We start from the raw sequence: 17,666 nt of genomic DNA on the forward strand, positions 1-17,666 counted from the left end.
GTAGTCCATTGTCTCCAGCAGCAGGGAGTAGGCCCAGCCCTGTGGTGGGATGAAACAGCAGTCTGGCAGCAAGTATCTGACTTCCCCCCACACATATGTAAATATATTAATTCATAAAAGTAGAGGTATTGGCCTATGTACATATATTTATATGGAAATACACTGAGGTAGTAGATGGACTTGGGGCCACTGCTCAAGCCCTCCCTCAATGCAAGAACACTTTGTTCTATCAACCTGGCATTCTGTGATGCTCACCCTCCCAGCATGATCGCTGAAGACAAAATGGATGCATAAGCAAATGTGGTGAAGAAAGCTGATGATGCCCGGCTATCAAAAGATATAGCGTTTGGGGTCTTAAAGGCTTGAAGGTAAACAAGCGGCCATCTAGCTGGAAAGCAAGAAGTCCACATGGAATAAGCACACCAACCTGTTCAATCATAAGGTGTCTATGGAATCAGGTAACAGGCATCAGAAGACCTAAAACATACAAACAAACAAAAATGCATGTTGTTGAGAATGAGGGGGGCTGGAGCAAAGACCTAAAACCCATCTGTAGACAATGGGACATCCCCTCACAGAAGGGTCACAAGGAAGGGATCAATCAACCTGGGCACACTATAGTTCTGATGAAACACACAATATTTCTCTGGTTCCTTGAGGCTTCCTCACCACCCACCATCATGACCCCAGCCTTTCAGTTCTGGCTAGACCGGAGCATGTACACTGGTACAGATAAGATCTCAGGACACAGGGAATCCAGGTCAGATAAACTCACAGGAACAGAAATGGGAGTGGTAATACCAGGAGAGTAGGGGGAAGGTGGGGAGATTAGGGGAGCAAAGGGGAACCGATCGCAATGATTGACACATAGCCACACACACCCCTAGGGGGAGGAACAACAGAAACCATGGGGGAAGGGAGAAAGCGGTTGTTGTAAGATATGAAAATAATAATAATTCATAGTTTATCAAGGGGTCACAAGGGTGGGAGGTGGGAGGGAGGGAAAAAAGAGGAGCTGATACCAATGGCTCAAATGAAAATAATGATGGCACCATATGTACAAATATGCTTGCTACAATCGATGTGTGGATCGTTATAAGAGCTGTAAGATCCCCGAATAAAATTATCTTTAAAAAAATAATACTAATAAATGAATAAACAGAGCCTGTCTGTTCAGATGGGCTAATGTTAACCATTCCTTCAATGTCACCAGATCTTCCCCCCATCCCATCCCGCCCCACCCCCCTTTTTTTTTCCAAGGAAAGTCAAAGACCTGAATTTTGTCTCTCTATTAATTTTTAGATTTGGGAAACCAATTCAACTTGAAAAGAAAAGAAAAAAAATTCATTGTGGAGTCAAAGAAAACATCTCTAATCTGTTTGTGGTCCACAGATGGCCAGTTTGTAAACTCAGCCCACAGGCCTAGCGCTGGGGTCAGAGTGGACCTCCGTGAAAGATCTGCCCTGTGCCGCCAAGCAGAGCAAACAGTCCCCTCCCTCCAAGACTTAGGGTTTGCTGAGACCTTTCTGTTCTGGAGCACATAGGCCAGATGCGCTTGATTTTAAGATGAGAGCACCTCAAAAACCTTTTGGGGAAAAAAACTTGTTATTTTTCTTTTCTTGTTATTTTTCAATTTCATTTTTCCACAATTTTTTTGATGCCTAGTCCAAGCCCAGCAGGAATTGGACAAAAGATGCACCTGCATAGAAGAAGGATATTACCTACTACGTAGAACTGTTTAATGCCGTCTGCTCAAATGTTATTTCTGACAGGAGCCTCTTGTCTATTTAATTGGTGAATCAGTACCAATGTGACCAACCCTACTATCTTTCTCGGTTTCATAACTCAGCATCGGTCATTCATTTGCAACTAAAAATTAAGAGAGAGCTTTCAAGGCTGGTCCTAACAGCCATGAGTCCCGGAAGAACTGGAGTCTTGTCACACTTTTCTGGAGCTTTTTCTTAGAGCCCAACACAGCCCTGGTCTTCAGTAGCATGTGCTTATTCACTGGCTTCTGCATTGGATCAGCCTGGAAGGAAGAGAAATGTGTTGGCTTGGTGATACAAGTAAACTCAGGACAAGTGAATGCCACTGACTCACAGAAAAATCTGCTCATTTTCATGAGCTGATTGGTGTGTTGTTTAAAATAAGTATGGTCTGACACATGGCTGCAGGAGGAACTTATGTTAGCTATTGAGAACAATTTTCTGGCTGCACAGATTGTGAAACGTTAGAGCACATTACAAAGGAGGAAGTGAAGTCTCGGTCTACCTAGGACCATTTAGGGTAGGGTAAAGGGTTCCTCTGTTGGTTAGATGCTATCACATATCACAGGTGAGGTAAGAAGCTGATGTTGGTATAAAGTATTTGCTCCACTTTACTCTTCACATTTAATAGCAGTCACCCTATGACCCTACTTGATACTTACCCTCACGAAGAGATCACTGAAGATAGTGGGTACTAAAGTAAAGAAATCAGATGGCGCCCGGCTATTAGAAAGAATAGTATCTGAAGTCTTAAAGGCTTGTCTTCAAACAAACAGTCATCTACATAAGGCATCAACTAAGTCTACATGCACGAAGCACACCAGCCTGTGTGATCCAAGGATTGTAAATAATAAAATAAAAATCCAAAGGAGAGAATGGTATAAGAGCTTAAATTGTGAATGCTTGGTTTGCGGAAGGCTATAGATGGCAGTGGAAGCCCAAAATCCATGGGCAGGGTCCACACATGGTCTAAGCCTCCAGTGAATCCCCTCCAACATAGTTGAGGGATGGGAATAGCCCTGTTATCAAACAGAGAGCATTGTAAAGTTGACTAGGGCAGATGTAGTTAGGTTAAAATGTAATAACTTATTTGGTCTCTCTGTTGACATATTTTTAATTGTTTCCATTTTTAATATTTGCTGCTTTCTTTTTGATTGAGGTTTTTCTGTTTCATCTAGTCAGTGTTGTTGGTTTTGTTTGTTTGCTTCCAGTGTGTATTTTGTATAATTTTCTGTATATGAAATCCAGGATAGGTAAAGCTATAATTGGATTAATAATTAGCTCAGAGTAGTTACATTAATTACTGCTACCTTAATATTAACTGGAGTAATAATTACCTAGACATCCTGGTAGTGGGCTGTGATCTGAAAGGTCAGTAGTTTGAAACCACCAGCCATTCCATGGAAGAAAGACAGGGTTTTCTACTCCTGTAAAGAGCTACAGTCTTAGAAACTCACGGGGATGTTGTCTCCTGTCCTATAGGGGCACCATGAGTCAGTGCTGACTTAATAATAGTGGGATTGTTTTTTGAGGGACATCATAGGAGAGATTAGGGGGAAATAGGGAACTAACAACAATGAATATGAGAAGAAAATGTTCTGAAATTAATTGTGATGATTGTATAATTTAGTATGATTGAATGAATGAATTATATGTGAAGTGTATGTCAATTAAAGTATTCATATTATAGTAATAATAGTAACTTTTTTTTACTGTTTACAGGTCTTTATTGTCATAGAGGGATAAGGAATGCATAGGGGGCAGTGTCTGGAAGGGGGTGCAGGGAGGGGCAGTGAGTGAGCAGACCAGGCCTTCTCTAGGCCAGGGAGGGCCCACCTCTTCAGGTGCTCTCCCCAAACGTGGACCCAGGGCTGAAGCCGCCTATCAAATCCTCAAGGAGAAGGAGAGTGGAGTCCTTCTGGGAGGTAGGGTCCCAGCCTTATCATTCTCCAAGTTCCTCTGGTTTCCTAGCTGGTTTGTTTTTTTTGAGGGGGGCAGTCTGAGGGGCACTTGCTTAGCAAGGGAACAGAATGGGGAGGAGGCATATAGTGAGGGTAAGGCGGGGTGGGGGTGGGGGAGTGGGGCAGGGTGCGGGAGGGAAGGGGACATCAGAGCTGCAGCTCCTCTTCCCCCTGGATGCTCCAAGTGAAACCTAGGCAGCGTGTAATAACCACCTCCCTCCCTAACCCAGCGCCTTGACAGGGCCTGAGGACGCTTTGGGACAGTCTGAGTTAGTGAGTCAAGCAATGGTCAATGGGTTTGAACATTACTGTCCCCTTCTCTAGGTGGGCACAAGGGCAGCACTGCTGCCAAACACTCTGCTCTTGGTATCTCAGTTTCATAGGTTCCCACAGATGGGTCTCTGTGTTTGACGAGACAAGCATAGAAGCTCCCGCTGTACTCCGGGAACTCAGCATTCGAATGGCATGAGTGCGTTCCTGTCTGTGCACAAGGAATCCAGAAGGGGCCTGCCTGCAGGCGTCCATGCGCCTGCCCAGCCACAGGGCCTCCTCCAAACACACTGGTCATGGTCTTGGCTGAGGAGTTAGGTGGTGAGCACAAGCCAGAGGCTCCCGGCATAGACTCAAAGACTCAGGATGGTGAGGAAATCCTGGGTGCTGAAGACTGTCAGCCAGAATGAAGGGGAAGTAGGGTCCGTAGGACGACAGCCTGGCCCGTGTATCACTGTCTACCTGGACAGAAGACCTCCTGGTGGTGGTGCCCTCTCTCCACTGTGGACGGTGCCAGAGATGATGATGTCTGAGATCTCAGCCCACTAACGCCCAACGTGGCCGCTGGAGCCCAGCAAGGTGGCAAAGAACAGCATGTAGTGGGCAGCCAGGCATGCAAAAAGCCCCTGGCACCCATCCAGCCACCCATTGCAGCTCCTTGTCAGGCAGCTCCTGGTCAACTGAGAGAAGGGTCAGCCCCCCACAATGCTGGCCTGACTGCGCGATCTCTTTACACTGGAAGACAAGGCTCTGCATACATACCCAGCCAGAGCCAGACAACTGTACCAGCCCAACCGCGGCCCATGCCCACCACTGACAAACAGCCCACTGCTTCCCGACTGGTGGCATAACACTGTCGGCACACGAAGCTACAAAAGTAATAGACACCCTCTACAAAGGATCAACCTCAGAGATGAAATAATACTCAGGTTCTCCCTGTTAATAACTGGTGGAGGATTAGAAGCCACATATGTGAAGCAGGTCCCTGGGACAAAGCACCTGTACTGCATGTGGGGAAGAAAAATCAAGGGGCAAGTTCAGTCAAAACCAAACCCGGAGCCCCTGCCATCTGGTAGATCCCAACTCCCAGCATCCCTATCGAGACTCTGAGGCCGATCTTTGCGGGAGCCGTCTCAACTTTCTCCCGAGGACACCAACTTTGTGATTAGCAGTCCAACATCTGCTCCCAGAGAGGTTTATGAGGGCCTTGCTGAGACCCAAAGTAGACGGCCATGTCAATAAGACAGATAGCAATCCAGGGGGGAGAGACATGAAGGAAAGGCAAGGTCTAACCTGGACCTGAAAACCAAACTACATAGACAGCAACATATGTAGAAATATGCTGGATGCAATGGATGTCAGGATTGCTATAAGAGCTGTAAGAGCCCCCAATAAAATGATTTTAAAAAAACCAAACTCACGGTCATCGAGTCGATGCCAATGCACAGCAACCCTATAGGACCGGGTAGAACTACCCCCGTGGGTTCTGAGACTGGAAGCCTTTGAGGGGAGTAGAAAGCTTTGTCATTCTACCCCAGAGCAGCTGGTGGTTTCACACTGCTGACCTTGTGGTTAGCAGCCCAGTGAGTCAACAAGACACCCCCGGAGCTTCCTTGAACCTGGATGGCAAAGGCTATCTTTCCAGAAATGAGTTCAGAGTGACAAGGGACAGTCCAGGGAGGGATGTTGATGGACTGAGAGAAGTTTTTAAACACCACTCAGCTGGAGTTGCAGAACTTGTAAAGGCCCAGACTGGGTGCTGCTGACGACCCAGCCCCATTTTTCTTGTTGCCATCTGACCAAGCAACACTTCGAACTCTACTCCTCTAGCACCAACAATTGCTTTTGCTGTAGAAAAACAGAAACACGGTTTCCAGCAATGGCTCTGCAATTTACTTATGTGCTTAGAAGGCCTAGTCCACCTTCAGAACACCTGTACTCATGACCTTCCTTCTCTAAAACTAAGGTCCTGCTGTTTCTGCTCTGTGGGGCCGGGTGATGAGAATAGTTAATATGCCAGCTGCTAACCTTGGGAGGAAGGCTTGACCATTTACTTCCAAAAAATCAGCCACAGAAAATCCTATGATGAAGCATTGTGTGGAATTTGGATTCTTGGTTTGAAGGTTTAGGGTCATGGTTTCATGGGCATCTCATGAAATTAGAATGTGTTTAGTGCTCTGTCCTCCTCTATGTTCTTTACATAGTGTCCGGGACCTTAAAAGCTTACACGTGGCCATCTAAGGCACAACAGTTGGCTTCTGTTCACCTGGAATAAGAGGAAGAAGGAGAATCAGGAAATAGAAGAGGAATTGGAACATGTGGCTAAACTGTCTCCATGAACAATTGTCTCCTTTGCATTGTGACCAAAAGTGGATGGTGGCTGGCTACCGTTACTGAACATTTTAATCAACGATTCCTTAGAAGAATTCTGATCAAAAGGGGGAACCATGTAGAACAGAATTTTAAATTCTCATAGACGCTAGACTTTCTGAAACCATGGTGGGTAGATGAATGGCTGAAATTATAGCCCTGAGATGATGTTTAAATCTTAAATCAAATATATCTCCTGAAGTCTGTAAAATCAAATAACAGTTTAGTTTAATTAGTAGATTAAGTCTGCTTTGAACCTGATGAGTTTTTAAAAACGATGTATATGGGATTAAGTTGATGTGACAACTCAAAAGATTAGGCAGGAATGTCAGGGACCAAAGAGTTCCCGTACATGAGACCAGAAGGGTGTGAAAGGTTGCACAACTCAAAGGATGTCTCCAGTGTCACTAAGCTGTGTACGTAGAAACTGTTGAATTGATGTCCCTGTGTTGTGTATAGTCTCAACAACAACAGACTGAAGAAGCTTTGAAGACAAAGAAAGACTGGATTGTATTGAGGAGACCCAGGCACGTGAAATAGTATGATTGCTACAAAAGAAACTAGCGCCAGTTGAAAACTAGTGGGTCCCTGCAGCCTCAGACCAAAGGACCCCCTGCAGTGGAGTCCTTGTGACTCGTGGTGACCCTATCTAGGGTTTCTGAGGCTGTAACTCAGGGGCAGGGAACATCCAGCCCATGCACCATAGAAGACCCGAGAAATCACTATCAACTCACATCACTCTCACTGCCACCGAGTCAATGCTGACTCATAACAACCCTCTGTGGGTTTCTGAGACTGTGAATAGAAAGCCAAGCCCAGCCTTTCTCCCGGGGAGCTGCTAGTGGTTTTAAACTGCCAACCATGGGGATCACAACCCAATGCCTAACCACTACTCTACCAGGTCTCCATAACTAAGATCACATGCCTCACCAAAGAGAAGCAATTCCAGACATCCAGTCCCACTGAAACTCTAAAACTCTTTAACCATAAAAAAAAGAAAGAAAATGATGATGTCAACATATATACAAATGTGCTTGATGTAACTGATGTATGAATTGTGATAAGATCTGTAAGAGCCCCCAATAAAATGATTCATAAAAAAATAACAACAAAAAAAGAGCCAAATTAAAAAAAAACAAACAACTCTAAAACTCACTGCCATAGAGTCCATGTGACTGATGGCTACCCTCTAGGACAAGATAGACCTGCTCCTGTGGGTTTCTGAGACTGTAACTCTTCACAGGAGTAGAAAGCTTCATCTTTCTCCTGAAGCGTGGCTGGTGGTTCAAACTGCTGACCTTGCAGGCAAGAGCCCAAAGTATCACCACTACATTTGACCAAATCTAGCAGAATAATTTTTAAGTTGATCATTTTGTCTGGACCACGAACAATGTTATAAATATCGGAAAGGCCTTAGCAGAAAACAGTTTCTCCACCTCTGCGGTAAATCTTTATGGGAGCCAAGAGCTTCATCTTGGTGGGTTTGAACTGCAGCCCTTGTGGTTAGCAGCCCAACTCATAACCCATTAATCCACCTAAGGCTCTCCCTACAGGCCCAGCAGAGTATAAATTTACCCACATTACTTTTCCTACTGGCCCCCAAATGTTAATATCTCCATTGTTAAGGGCATCTCTGCACTGGGACCACCTGTGGATTATTCTCAGAGGCCCTTTACTCCCTCCTTCCCTTCCTCACCCACACTGCCATCGAGTGGACACTGAGTGACCCCTTAGGACAGCATGGAACTGCCCCTGCGAGTGTCTGAGACTGCAACTCTTTACAGGAGTAGAAAGCCCCGTCTTTCTCCCAAAGAGCGGCTGTGGGTTTCCAACTGCCGACCATGGGGATCCCAGCCCAGCGCATGACCACGGACGCCACCAGGGCTTCCCTTGGGGAACTTATAAAACGTTGTCTCCTACACACCTTCAGTTAGTCCACACAGCTCCAGGCCCTGCTCAGGTAGGAAGCCTACGAAAATAAACACAACCTCAGAGACAAAGAGCGCAGACTCCCGGCGCTGGGCTCTCCAGCAGTTCCGCTAGAACTGACATCGAGCAAACCCGAAACTCCCCGGACATTCAGGCCTCAAGGAATCAGAGTGATCCCCACACCTGCTCCACTGATCAGGGCTTTTAGGGAGAGATTTCCTGCTGTCTGTGCTTCTCTGAAGCTCATCTCTCGTACTGAGGAGAGGAAGAGTTGAAAGACAAACCAGAGATTAAGAAAAAATGCATACTTATAGATACAGAAACGAGCAAATAAACGAGAAGAACTTTTCTTTCTGTATACCCCTAAATTAACCAGCTCAACAAAACTATACAAAGACACTCTTCCTGCTTAGGGACCTCACTCCCAGCCCACACCCACTTTGGAGAAAGCCCAAGCGGACTTATGGAAGACTCCACTAAAAGGGTACAATTCCCCAAGGCCTTCTGTGACTTGGGTCTGGGGATTAATAGACCTCTGCCCTTTTGTTAGAAGGGGAAACCCTGGGGAATCCTCTAGATGTTAAATTCGTCCACTTACTTCACAGTCATTAACTGGGGACTTTTTGACATCCTGAATTAGAAGTGGTGGAGCTCCAGAAAGCAGAGCCTGCTCCCAAAGCTTTCCCGTCTCCCCCCAAAACACCACTGCCATTCAATCAATCCCGACTCACAGCAACCCTATATAGGGCAGACTAGAAGTAGGGCTTCTGAGACTATGAATCTTTGCTGGACTAGAAGGCCTCATCTTTTTCTTGCAGAGAAGCTGGAGGGTTCGAACTACAGACCTTGCAAGAGCCCAATGTATAGCAATGCCATGGAACCTCAGGGTCTAGTGAAGACAAGACGAAAAAGGTGCTAATAGTTAATCAACTCTATCTCCTGGAGACCCCTGAGTGTCAGGGTAGAATTGTGCTCCAAAAGGTTTTCTGTTTTTCAAACCAATGGCGTTACATTATTTATTGCTAAACTCTCCATGCAGAAACGTAAAACCCAAGGAAGAAACCAGATATTTGCCACTACAAGTTCAATTGATCAGATGGTGGCAAAAGTCTTCATTCAACTCAGCATGACAGACCACTAGTGAGCCTGGGCAAATTTGGCCATGGGTGTGCCATCCTTTGGGGCACTCCTTCCAGACCCAGCTTGGTTCTCCAGTGTCTTCTCTTGGAGTTGCACCTGATCTTATTGCCAGTTTTCATTGGAATCCATTGGGGAATGAGCCAATTCTGCTTCTGTTTCTTGGCCAGGAATCTCTTAATCCTGAGAGTCTTGTGAGATAACATTGTAGAGACGGGAAACCACCACGCTCAGGATGGCAGAGGAACGGAGAGCCCATAGGGTTTTCAATGACTGCTTTTGGAAAGTAGATTGCCAGGCCTTTCTTCCAAGGTACCTCTAGATTTGAACCAACAACCTTGGGGCTAGAGGCTAAACACTTAACCATTTGAGCATTCCAGGGTCTAGTAGGTAAGGTTAAAATATGGACTAAATGACTAAAGGTAGAAAGAAGTAAATGCCAAGGGCTACAAGAGAGTTAAACAACAACAAAAAATACCCACTGCCATCAGTTCCAACTCCTAGTGAATTATGAAGGGTTTCTGAGGCTGTACGTTTTTGTTGTTTTTTTTAGGCTGTACATTTTTACAGAACGCAGACAGCCTCATCTCTCTCCCTCAGAGCAGCTGGTGGGTTTCAACCACTGACTTTGATTAATAGTCCAATGCTTACCCCACAGACCCACTAGGCACTAGAGCCTCACTTGTATTTGAACCAAAAAAAGAGCTAAATAGAACATTTCAAAGGGTGGCTCAAAAAAGATAAAGCAAACCATCATCATGAAATGTGCAAAGACCTGGAGCTAGAAAATCAAAAGGGAAAAGCACACTCAGCATTTCTCAAATTGAAAGAACTGAAGGGAAAAAAATCAAGCCTCAAGTTGAAATATTGAAGGATTCTATGGGCAAAACACTAAACAATGCAGGAAGCATCAATAGACGAGAGAGGGAAGACACAAAGTCACTGTGCCCAATGGAATTGATTGACATTCAACCATGTTAAGAGGTAGCATGTGATCAATAGGTTGAAGAAGACATCAAAGTTGAGCTGAAGGCATTAGTATAAAGACCCTAAAAAAACCAAAAACAAAGACCCCCAAACCTACTAGGACCCAGGAATTGACAGAATACCAATTGAAATATTTCAACCAACAAATGCAGCACTGGAAGTGCTTGCTCATCTATGCCAAGAAATCTGGAAGACAGCAACCTGGCCAACTGACTGGAAGAGGTCTCATTCCAATGAAAGGTTACACAACAGAATGCAGAAATGATCACACAATACCATTAATATAATTCACAAGTAAATTTTCACTGAAGACCACTTTTAAAAGGTTGGAGCCATACATTGACAGGGAGCTGCCTAAAATCCAAGCCAGATTGAGGCAGTGACAAGTAATTAGGGATATCATTGCTGATAGCAGATGGATTTTCTACTAAAAGCTGAGAATAACAAAGAGATCTATTTATGCTTTACTCACTATGCAAAGACATTGGGCTGTGTGGATCATAGCAAATTATGAACCACATTGTGAAAATAGGAATCCCAGACCACTCAGTTGTGCTCATGTAGAACCTGTGCATAGACCACAACAGAGGCTGTCACTAAAACAGTAAACTACATGGTTTGAAATCAGAAAAGGTGTGGGTCAGGGTTGTATCCTTTCACCATACTTATTCAATCTGTATGCTGAGAAAAGCAAAAACCCACTGCTTTCAAGTTCATTCTGACTCGAGTGACTCTATATAGGGCTCTGAGACTATACACCTTTAATGGAGTATGTAACTGTGATAGTTGTATAATTGGCAATTTAAGGATTAAGCATGTAGGGGTGAAGTCTGGCCTGTCAATAAGGTCATAGCCAATGAGGCTTCTGTGTGGGCATGGCCTTCCCCTAAGGATTCTGGGAATTCCAGTATTTCCTTCTTGGAGGTGAGAGACTCTGCAGTGTGGGAGACATAGCAGCTGGCAAGACACATGGGACTACCCTAGTGCCCTGAGCCGGAAAAGGCACACAGATGCAACCAGACCTCTGAAGCCGGAGAAGCCACAGAGAGACCCCTGCCTGCGTTGAGATGCTTACAACATCACTGGACCCAAAGACTTTCTCCCCACTGGCTTGTGATCCTCCTGCATTTGGCTTCATTGCATGTGTTTCGTGAGTCTGAAGAGGACTTTATAGATTGGTATCGGGCATATGGGCTAATATCAGACTTATGGCCTTGGACTGGACTGGGTTGGGATGTTTTCTCAATGTTCAATTGCTCTGGTATATAAACCTCTTTCTTATACGCATATGTGTGTCCATGGATTTGTTTCTTTAGTCTACCCAGACTAACACAATAACCTCATTTTTCTCCTGAGGAATAGTTGGTGGGTTTGAACTACCAACCTTGTGGTTATAAGCCCATCACCGAGACCGCAGCGCAACATGTTAGTATGCTTCAAACCTGAACTGTATAAAGAAAACAGCATCAGAATTGAAACATTCATTAATAACCTGTAGATGACACAACCTTGTTTAGTGAAGGCAAAGAGGACTTGAAGTGCTCACTGCTTATGGATAGAGATCAAAGACTATACAACCTGTAGTACAGATTTCGTCTCAACAAAAAGAAAACAAAAATCCTCACAAATGAATCAATAAGCAACCTCATGGGAAACAGAAAATATTGACCTTGTCAAAGATTTCATTGTACTTGAATCCACAATCAACTCCCAAGGAAGAAGCAGTCAAGCTATAAAATAAATAAATAAATAGATAAAATGGTTAAAGAAAAAGATTTTTGAAATAAATCAAAAAAGACGTATTGCATTGGGCAAATCTTCTGGCAAAGGCCTCTTTAAAATGGTAAAAAGCACAGATGATGCTCTGAGGACCGAGGCGTGTCTGTCCCGAGGCGGGATAGCTTCAATTGACTCATGGGCACGGGAAAGCTGGACAATGAATACGGAAGACCAAAGAAGAATGAACGCCTTTGGATTGTTGTGTTGGCAAAGAACATTGAATCTATCACAGACTGCTGGAAGAAAGAACAAACCTTTCTTAGAAAAAGTGTGGCCAGAAGGCTCCTTAAGAAGCAAAGATGACAAGGTGCGGGTCTCGAGTGGCTTGGATACATTATCAGCAGGGAGCAGTCCCCAAAGAAGGGCATCATCCCCCTTGGTGAAGTCGAGAGTCAGCGAAAAAGAGGAAACTCTCAAGGCCATGGAGTGACACACTGGGTGTAACAATGGGCTCAAACAGAGCAGCAGTGATGGGATGGCACGGAAGCTGGTAGTGTTTCATTCTGTCATACCATAGGCTCAATCGGAGTCAGCGCTGATTCCACTGTACCAGGCGACAACTGAACAATATTAAGTGGAATTTTCTGAAGTCAGTTGCCTTCTATTATCTCATTTGGTCCTCAGCATTCTCCTGATGGCCATCTGCAGTGATTGTCTCTCAGCATCTTTTCACCACTCTACTCAACGACCCTGACTTCTCCTGGTGGAAGCCCCCCTACTCCATCCTTCTCAGGGCTACGTCCCAACTCTGGACCCAGTCAATCCCTTGTGGACAGGCGCATGACCAAATGAGAGCCGATGAGAATTTAGTGGGGAATTCTAAGAAAGATGTTCTCACCTTTGCTGACCTTGATGCCACTCTGAGCCTGAGCCTGCAGGCACCTGAGCAAAAGGGAAAGCGTACAGAAGACGAGACACAGCCCTACCAAGAGCGTTTGGGGCTAGAATTCACCCCAGCTGAAGCCGTCTCTACCACATGCCTTTCACCAATATCGGCTTTAGCTGCCAAGGAGTCACTGACCCTAGAAACTGAAAAGTGAAAGAGTCTAAGGACTGAATAGCAATTCCTTTTGAAAGTCAGGTGGTTTCCAGTTCTTTTGTTTTCAATAAAACTGAAAATGAATTTTAAAAAGAAAAATATATATAACCAAAAAAACCCCTGAAAATGAGCTCAATTTGGCTCATTTAATAGGTAGGTCTATAAGGAGAAGGAAGAAAAAAACTGTAGAAAGATAGGTACATCTTAGAATAACCAGTCATTGAGATCAAAAAGGACAAAGTTCAGAAGGATTAAGAAAGATGACGGGCTGGACACAAGGAACTCAGGGAAGACGTAGGATAAGTGATGTTACACTGTGGGGACTGCAATCAATGAAATGAAACAAAATTGTGTATTAACTATTGAATGGAAAAGTGATCTACTCTATAGACCAGTGTTTCTTAACCTGTGTGTTGCGACCCCTTTCGGGATTGGCCGACCCTTTCATAGGAGTAGCCTGATTCATAACAGTAGCAAAATGACAGTTATGAAGTAGCCATGAAAATAACGTTATGGTTGGGGGCTCACCACCACATGAGGAACTGTCTGAGAGGGTTGGGGCATCAGGAAGGTTGAGAATCACTGCGCTAGACCACTACTGAATTCACACTAAAAGGTGAAAAGCAAACACAAACTGTTCTGAGCTAGGGAATCTGAAATGCTGTATTTCAAATTCTAACTGGATTGATGAAGAAAAACACTAGAGATGAAATGTATATGTGTTTGTATTATAGTTAACATGGCAACTAGAATACAAAGTCCTTTTTTTAAAACAGTTTTATTGGCACTTCATCCACATGTCATATACAATTCAATAGTTCAACCATTTCAAGAAGAGTTGTACAGTCTTTACCACAATCCATTATAGAGCATTCTCTTTGTCCCCGTACTCAATGTTATTTGTGCCAATTTTTTTCCAATTTTGGCAAAAGTATACACAACAAACCATTATCCAATTCAACAACTTCTATATGTATAATTCATTGATTATATTCTTTGTATTATATAATCATTATTTATATTCCTCCCCAAATTGTTCCACCAGCATTAAAATAAACTCAATACCTCCTAAGCAAAAAATCTTCCTCTTTCACCCATGGTAACCATAGGTCAAGTTTGGGTTCTTTCTTTTTTAGTAGGTTTTTTGATATAATAGTCGCATATCATACACTTCCATAGTTAAACTGCTTCTAAAAAGTGTAAGGGAGGGAACAAAGAGGAGCTGATCCCAAAGGCTCAAGCAGAAAGAAAATGTTTTGAAAATGATGAAGGCAACCTATATACAAATGTGTTTGATACAATTGATGTATGGATTCTAATAAGAGCTGCAAGAGCCCCCACTGAAATGATTTATTAATTAAAAAAATAACTATATACACCTCATCAAATCAGCACTAATGCTCCCTCTCCCTCCTGCAAAGTCTGCTCTTCTTACATTTTACTAGCCTTGCAGAAGCTCAACAGCCTGTCTCCTTTAGGGTTGAGCGGAGTATGATTTGAATAAAATGTAGAAGCTACGAATGGAGCTCTGAAAAAAAATTGGGAGGAGCTGAAAATAAATGGTCAGCTGATAAGTTAGTAAAATATTTTGATAATAGATTGATATATGATTTGAACACATAATGCAGAAGGAATTCAAATAATTAAGATAGTCAGCAATAACAAGACGCCTTCCGTACTCATCTGACCCAGTAAGACTCAGATGAACAAAAGCACATACCTATCCATCTGATTAAGAGAGAAATTTCTAATATCATTCTATTTCTCATAGTTAAAAATTGTCACAATGTAGGGCATACCTATATTATTTTGATCTGTTTCCACTAATGATTATAATAATAAACCAGTCCAGAAGACATTTAATGTCTCCAACTTAATAACTATAGAAAATATATATTATAGTTGCAAAATGAATAAGAAAGCAGTTAAAAAACTACTTTCAGGAATAAAAATGTTACATAAGGTAACACTCTAAGGGGAAAAAATGTAATGGATTTTACACAAAGAGAAAAAAAATAAGATAAAATTTCTATTTTAAGAAAGTTACTTTGTTTATTGAAGGGTTGTTTTTTTCATGGATAATGGTGAGTATGAAATTGCCATGATGTTTAGATTCCATTGTTATTATTAGTTACCACTGAATTGATTCTAAAAGGGGGCTGTACCAGCTATCATAAAGAATAGTGTATGGATCTTAAAGACTTGTCTTCAAACAAGCAGCCATCTAAGTGAGGCATCAACTAAGTCCACATGGAAGAAGCACACCAGCTTGTGTGATCCAAGGATTGTAAATAATAAAATCCACATCTAAAGGAGGGAATACAGGAGGGGTTGAAGGTGTCAAGGCTTTTGTCTTGCTTGGAACCACAATCGATGCTCATGGAAGCAGTGTTCTTACCTGAGGCGTTCATCTTCTGTCACTGTCTGATAATGTTCTGCTTCTGTTCATTAGATTTTCAGTAGCTGACAATGGTTCGATGTTATCCATAAGATTTTCAGGGGTTAACTCCCTTGAAGTGAACTGTCTATTCCTTCTTCGTAGTCTGTTCTTAGACTGGAAGCGCCACTGCAACCTGTTCATTTTGGGGGACCCTGCTGGCACTTGAAATACCAGTGACATAGTTTCCAGCATCATAGCAACACATAAGCCACCATAGTACGACAAACTGACAGGTAAGTGGTGGGCTTTTGGTTTAGCAATATAACCGTTTGAAGACTTGCTTGAAGACAATGGCCAGAAATACTGGCTTATAGTAGATGCATCAATGAATTGTTTCTAAATTTAGCTAGAGGTAAGGTGCGCTGGTGGCATAGTGGGTTACACATGAGACCACAAACGGCGAGTTCAGCAGTTAGAAACCACCAGCCGGTCCTCCAGAGGAAAGATGTGGCGGTCGGCTGGTGGGAAGATTTACAGTCTTGGAAACCCACAGGGGCAGTTCTATTGTCTTACAGGACCACTATGAGTCAGAATTGATGGCTAAGTTTGGGTTTTAGAAAGCATGAGATGATAGGCAGTACGGTTTATAGGAGGTTGTTGCCATAGTTCGTTCATTTATTTGTTTGTTTTTTAATTTACTGATAGACCACTCTGTGTCAGGGATAATGAGGAGATCAAACATCCAACAAAGGGAAATGATGATGTATGGTTGCAGGGTGGGAAAGTATGCTCCACTGAAAACATGAATTATAAAGGGAGTAAAATGCTATGGTACGTTAAGGAAAAGTAACAGGTTGTAAAATAGAAGAGTTCTTATGACATGATTACAGCTCGATGGCGCCTGGAGGCATAGTGGGTTTTGAGTCGGTTGCGAACCACAAAGTCAGTAGCAGCTCTGCTTCTGCTCCTGGACAGATTTACAGCCGGGAGGCACACAAGGGCAGTTCTACCCTGTTGCATACAATGAATATGAGTCTAAGTCGGTGCGTATGGCTTTTTGCTTTGGTTCTGCTATAATCACAACAGAGGCGTCCCTAGTGGTTTCGTAGGTTGTGCATTGAGCTGCTAGCCACAAGGTCAGCTGTACAAAGCCACCAGCTGCTCTGCCAGAAGAAAGTTGAGGCTGGCTTTTCCTGTAAGATTTCTAGTCTTGAAAACCCTACGGCAATGATTCTCAACCTTCTTCATGCAGTGGCTCTTTCATACAGTTCCTCATGTGGTGGGGATCCACCAACCATAACATTATTTTCCTTGCTACTTCATCACTGTCATTGTGCTACTGTTGTGAATCAGGCGGTCCCTGTGAAAGGGTCGTTTGACCCTCAAACGGGTCTCGACCCACAGGTTGCGAACGGCTGCCCTACAGAATAGCTCAACTCTGTTCTAGAGAGTCACTAAGAATTGCAGTTGACTCTTGGACACCCCTTACTGAGAGGTTGCAGGGAGGAGATGAGCCAGTCAGGTTGCAGGGTAGCAATGATGAAACATACAACTTTCCTCTACTTCTTAAATGCTCCTTCCCCCCACTATCATGATCCCAATTCTACCTTACAAATCTGGCTAGACAAGAGGATGTACACTGGTACAGATAGGAACTGGAAACACAGGGAATCCAAGAGAGATGACCCCTTCAGGACCAGTGGTGAGAGGGTAAAGGGAAGGTGGGGTAGAAAGGGGGGACTGCTTACAAGGATATACATATAACCTCCTCCCTGGGGGATGGACAACAGAAAAGTGGGTAAAGGGAGACGTCGGGCAGTGTAAGATATGATAAAATAATAATAATTTATAAATTAGCAAGGGTTCATGAGGGAGGTGGGAGTGAGGAGGGAGGGGGAAATGAGCTGATATTAAGGACTCAAATAGAAAGCAAATGTTTTGAGAATGATGATGACAACAAATGTACAAATGTGCTTGACACAATGGATGTATGTATGGATTGTGATAAGAATTGTACGAGCCCCCAATAAAATTATTTTTTTTTAAAA

The sequence above is a fragment of the Echinops telfairi genome, unplaced genomic scaffold, assembly GCF_000313985.2.
Source record: "Echinops telfairi isolate 266 unplaced genomic scaffold, ASM31398v2 ScPeMD7_60;HRSCAF=208, whole genome shotgun sequence".
Taxonomy (NCBI): Eukaryota; Metazoa; Chordata; class Mammalia; order Afrosoricida; family Tenrecidae; genus Echinops; species Echinops telfairi.